Below are 6,417 nucleotides of genomic sequence, written 5' to 3'. Positions count from 1 at the left end.
ACTGCTTGATAGGCTGAGTCAAAAGAGCCCACTCCCAAGCCTCTATGTCTTTCTGATCCAAAGATATGATGTCAGATCATTTTTCCAATGTTAAGTCTATGGGATATTTTCACACATTTTTTTTTGCCCGCCGTACGAATATCGTACATCCGAATACTTAGAAAAGTCATAGCACACTTCTCCTCAATAAGCCGCACGATTTGACACCTCATTCATGGGTGTACGGCAAACAGTGCAGGAGGAGTAGCGCGCCAAAAGTTTTTCAGGGAAAATAAAAATAAAAACAATAAAATACACATCCCCAAAAAAAAATGAGAGTTGCTCTCGGAGCCAAAAAACTCGGCCCTGTAGCCACCCATGATGTCTGTGTGATGTTGTGGAGCCGAAATTTAAGTGGTTTATATCTACACATTTTCTATAGGGTGCTATAAATGGTTGCTATGGTGTGGCTATATAGTATATGGGGTGATATTTAAAGACTACCTGCCAGCCTGAATCCAAAAAGCCCAAGCCAGTGTTTCTATATTGATATTTTGCTGAGACACAGGTTTTAAATGTTGTTAAGCAGTTGCTAGGTTGCTGAAAGTGGTTGCTAGGGCTCGGCTATGACGTTTTTATGTCACTACATATGTACTGCTTGATAGGACGAGTCAAAAGAGCCCACTCCCAAGTCTCTATGTCTTTCTCATCCAAAGATATGATGTCAGATAATTTTTCCAATGTTAAGTCTATGGCATATTTTCACAATATTTTTTCGCCCGCTGTACGAATATCGTACATCCGATTGCTTAGAAAAGTCATAGCACACCTCTCCTCAATAACCCGCACGATTTGACACCTCATTAATGGGTCTACGACAAACAGTGCAGGAGGAGTAGCGTGCCAAAAGTTTTTCAGGGCGAATAGTAATAGTAACACTAGAATGTACATTTCCTGAAGAAAATGTGAGTGCAGCTTGCAGTGGCAAAACTCGGCCCGTCGGTTGCTTAGGTCTTTTTATAGAGTTCATAGCCTGATTTATCTCTTAGCTAATCACTATTAACATGTAGCTATTCACTTGCTAGCATGACTAGCATGTTGGAATTCCAGTTTGCTAGCATGAGTCAAAAGAGCCAACCGGCTTGTCTGTACGATGTTCTGATTCAGAGATATAGGTCTTGCAAAACGGTTGCTAGGGTACTCTGTTTAGTTGCTAGGGAGTGGCCTGGCAGCTCCCAATGATGATACTCCAAAGGATGCTTGACAATATAAGCCAACCCCCATGTCTCTACATTGTTCTGATGCAGAGATATAGGTCTTGCAAAACGGTTGCTAGGGTACTCTGTTTGGTTGCTAGGGAGTGGCTTGGCAGCTGCCAATGATGATACTCAAAAGGCTGCTTGACAATATAAACCAACCCCCATGTCTGTACATTGCTCTGATGCAGAGATATAGATCTTGCAAAATGGTTGCTAGGGTACTGTGATTGGTTGCTAGGGGGTGGCCTGACAGCTGCCAATGATGATACTCCAAAGGCTGCTTGTCTGTATGAATGACATAAACCAACCCCTATGCCTTTATGATATTCAGATTTGAAGATATTCCTCTATGCTTTGGGTTGCTAAGGTGCTCTAAATGGTTGCTAGGGCGTGGCTATGAAGTCTTGAATGTGATTCGTGATTGGCCGTTTGCTGCCCAGAGTCAAACGAGCCCGCCCTCATGTTTCTATGACACTTCTATCCAAAGATATTATTTTTATCTTTTTCAATGGAAGTCTATGGAGCTCGTTACTAAGGGACCCTAAATGGTTGCTAGGGAGTGGCTTGACTGCTTCACAATGATCCTGACAGAGTGATTGGTTGCCTGAGTAAAATGAGCCCACCCCCATGTCTCTATGACATTGTGATCCAGAGTTATGTTCAATGCAAAACTCCTATGTAAATTACCATAGTAGGAAAAACGCACTGTTTCATGGGCGATCCCTCACCATAATATGTCTATGGGGCAACTTTGGGGGGCTCTTGCGCCCCAGGGGTACAACCTTATACCCCACCGCGGGGTATGTTCTCGCACAGCCTGATAGCCTCTCCAAATGTGGTGATTCACATGTTTCTGCCAAATTCTCTCTTGGAGCTATGATCCGTCAAAGTCGGCCGCAATGCATTGTCTATGCGATTTTTCGGGCGATATTTCGCCCGGTGTGCGAACATCGTACGCCCGATCGCTTATAAAAGTCATAGCACACCATTCCCGTATAGGCCGCACGATTTGACGCCACTTTTGAGGGTCTGTGACAAAAACTGCGGGACTAGTTACGCGCCGAAATTTGTACGGAATCTATAAGAAGAAGAATAATAATAAGTATGTGATATAGTAATAGTGTTGCTTTGCCTTCGGCAAGCACCACTAACTAGAATGTACATTTCCTGAAGAAAATGTGAGTGGTGCTTGCAGTGGCAAAACTCGGCCCTCAGTTGCTTAAGTCTTTTTATATAGTTCATAGCCTGATTTATCTCTTAGCTAATCACTATTAGCATGTAGCTATTCACTGCTAGCATGACTAGCATTTTGGAATTCCAGTTTGCTAGCATGAGTCAAAAGAGCCAACCGTCATGTCTGTACGATATTCTGATTCAGAGATATAGGTCTTGCAAAACGGTTGCTAGGGAACTCTATTTGGTTGCTAGGGAGTGGCCTGGCAGCTCCCAATGATGATACTCTAAAGGATGCTTGACAATATAAGCCAACCCCCATGTCTCTACGATGTTGTGATGCAGAGATATAGATCTTGAAAAATGGTTGCTAGGGTACTCTGTTTGGTTGCTAGGGAGTGGCTTGGCATCTGTCAATGATGATACTCAAAGGCTGCTTGCCAATATAAACCAACCAACATGTCTGTACGATGTTCTGATGCAGAGATATAGATCTTGAAAAACGGTTGCTAGGGTACTCTGTTTGGTTGCTAAGGAGTGGCCTGGCAGCTGCCAATGATGATACTCCAAAGGCTGCTTGCCTGTATGAATGACATAAACCAACCCCTATGCCTTTATGATATTTAGATTTGAAGATATCCCTCTATGCTTTGGGTTGCTAAGGTGCTCTAAATGGTTGCTAGGGCGTGGCTATGAAGTCTTGAATGTGATTCGTGATTGGCCGTTTGCTGCCCCGAGTCAAACGAGCCCACCCTCATGTTTCTATGACACTTCTATCCAAAGATATTAATTTGATCTTTTTCAATGGAAGTCTATGGACCTTGTTACTAAGGGACCCTAAATGGTTGCTAGGGCGTGGCTTGACTGCTTCACAATGATCCTGATAGACTGATTGGATGTCTGAGTAAAATGAGCCCACCCCCATGTCTCTATGACATTGTGATCCAGAGTTAGTTTCAATGCAAAACTCCTAGGTAAAGTACCATAGTAGGAAAAACGCGCTGTTTCATGGGCGATCCCTCACCATAGTATGTCTATGGGGCAACTTTGGGGGGCTCTTGCGCCCCAGGGGTACAACTTAAAGCCCACTGCGTGGTATGTTCTCGCACAGCCTGATAGCCTCTCCAAATGTGGTGATTCACATGTTTCTGCGAAATTCTCTCTCGGAGCTACGATCCATCAAAGTTGGCCGCAATGCATTTTCTATGCGATTTTTCGGGCGATATTTCGCCCGCTGTGCGAACATTGTACGCCAGATCGCTTATAAAAGTCATAGCACACCATTCCCGAATAGGCCGCACGATTTGACACCTCTTTTGCGGGTCTGTGACAAAAACACTGCGGGACTAGTTACGCGCCGAAATTTGTACGGAAGAGAGATAGAAGAAGAAGAAGAATAAGTATGTGAGATAAAATAGTGATGCTTTGCCTTCGGCAAGCACCACTAACTAGAATGTACATTTCCTGAAGAAAATGTGAGTGGTGCTTGCAGTGGCATAACTCGGCGCTCGGCTTGCTAAGGTGTTTTTAGGCGGTTGCTAGGGTGTTCTGGGTGGGTTGCTAGGCAGTTGCTATGGTAACCTGGGTGGTTGCTAGGCAGTTGCTAAGGTACTTGGGGTGGTTGCTAAGGTGTTGTTAGTTATGCGGTTGCTAGGGTGTTATGGGTGGTTGCTAGGCGGTTGCTATGGTAACCTGGGTGGTTGCTAGGCAGTTGCTAAGGTATTTGGGGTGGTTGCTAAGGTGTTGCTAGGCGGTTGCTAGGGTGTTTTGGGTGGTTGCTAGGCAGTTGCTATGGGAACCTGGGTGGTTGCTAGGCAGTTGCTAGGCAGTTGCTATGGTAACCTGGGTGGTTGCTAAGGTATTTGGGGGTGGTCGCTAAGGTGTTGCTAGGCGGTTGCTAGGGTGTTTTGGGTGGTTACTAGGCGGTTGCTATGGTAACCAGGGTGGTTGCTAGGCAGTTGCTAAGGTACTTGGGGTGGTCACTATGGTGTTGCTAGGTGGTTGCTAGGGTGTTTTGGGTGGTTGCTAGGCAGTTGCTAGGGTGTTCTGGGTGGTTGCTAGGCGGTTGCTAGGCAGTTGCTAAGGTATTTGGGGTGGTTGCTAAGGTGTTGCTAGGTGGTTGCTAGGCGGTTGCTATGGTAACCAGGGTGGTTGCTAGGCAGTTGCTAAGGTATTTGGGGTGGTTGCTGAGATGTTGGTAGGCAGTTGCTAGGGTGTTCTGGGTGGTTGCTAGGATGTTGCTATGGTAACCTGGGTGGTTGCTAGGCGGTTGCTAAGCAGTTACTAAGGTACTTTGGGTGGTTGCTAATGTGTTGCTAGGCGGTTGCTAGGGTGCTCTGGGTGGTTGCTAGGCGGTTGCTATGGTAACCGGGGTAGTTGCTATGCTGTTACTAGGTGGTTGGTAGCTGTCACAGATGGTCACTATGTAGTTTATATAGAGTTCTTAGCATGGTGTTAGCCAATTTGAGCACTTAGCTAATCACTATTAGCATGTAGCTATTCATTGCTAGCATGACTAGCATGTTGGAATTCCAGTTTGCTAGCATGAGTCAAAAAAGCCAACCGCCTTGTTTCTACGATGTTCTGATTCAGAGATATATGTCTTGCAGGACGGTTGCTAGGGTACTCTGTTCGGTTGCTATGTAGTGGCTTGGCAACTGCCAATGATGATACTCCAAAGGCTGCTTGACAGTATAAACCAACTCTCATGTCTGTACGATGTACTGATGCAGAGATATAGATTTTGAAAAACGGTTGCTAGGGTACTCTGTTTGGTTGCTAGGGAGTGGCTTGGCATCTGTCAATGATGATACTCAAAGGCAGCTTGCCAATATAAACCAACCCCCATGTCTGTACGATTTTCGGTTGTAAAGATATAATACTTACTAAATGGTTGCTAGGGTACTCTGTTTGGTTGCTAGGGAGTGGCCTGACAGCTGGCAGTGATGATTCTCCAAAGGCTGCTTGCCAATGTAAACCAACCTCCATGTCTGTACGATGTTCTGATGCAGAGATATAGATCTTGAAAAACGGTTGCTAGGGTACTGTGTTTGGTTGCTAGGGAGTGGCCTGGCAACTGCCAAAGATGATACTCCAAAGGCTGGTTGCCAGTATGAATGATATAAACCAACCCCTATGCCTTTATGATATTCAGATTTTAAGATATCCCTCTATGCTTTGGGTTGCTAAGGTGCTCTAAATGGTTGCTAGGGCGTGGCTATGAAGTCTTGAATGTGATTCGTGATTGGCCGTTTGCTGCCCCGAGTCAAACGAGCCCGCCCTCATGTTTCTATGACACTTCTATCCAAAGATATTAATTTTTATCTTTTTCAATTGAAGTCTATGGAGCTTGTTACTAAGGGACCCTAAATGGTTGCTAGGGCGTGGTTTGACTGCTTCACAATGATCCTGAAGGACTGATTGGTTGTCTGAGTAAAATGAGCCCACCCCTATGTCTCTATGACATTGTGATCCAGAGTTATGTTCAATGCAAAACTCCTAGGTAAAGTACCATAGTAGGAAAAACGCGCTGTTTCATGGGCGATCCCTCACCATAATATGTCTATGGGGCAACTTTGGGGGGCTCTTGCGCCCCAGGGGTACAACTTATACCCCACTGCGGGGTATGTTCTCGAACAGCCTGATAGCCTCTCCAAATGTGGTGATTCACATGTTTCTGCGAAATTCTCTCTCGGAGCTACAATCCGTCAAAGTCGGCCGCAATGCATTGTCTATGCGATTTTTCGGGCGATATTTCGCCCGGTGTGCGAACATCGTACGCCCGAGCTATAAAAGTCATAGCACACCATTCCCGAATAGGCAGCACGATTTGACACCTCTTTTGCGGGTCTGTGACAAAAAACTGCGGGATAGTTACGCGCCGAAATTTTGTACTTAATAAAAGTATGTGAGATAATACAAGTGATGCTTTAAGCACCACTAACTAGAATGTACATTTCTGAAGAAAATGTGATGGTGCTTGCAGTGGCCCGGCCCTGTATATGTC

Source organism: Cyprinus carpio, chromosome A6 (assembly GCF_018340385.1).
Source record: "Cyprinus carpio isolate SPL01 chromosome A6, ASM1834038v1, whole genome shotgun sequence".
Taxonomy (NCBI): Eukaryota; Metazoa; Chordata; class Actinopteri; order Cypriniformes; family Cyprinidae; genus Cyprinus; species Cyprinus carpio.
This window is presented reverse-complemented; position numbering follows the sequence as displayed.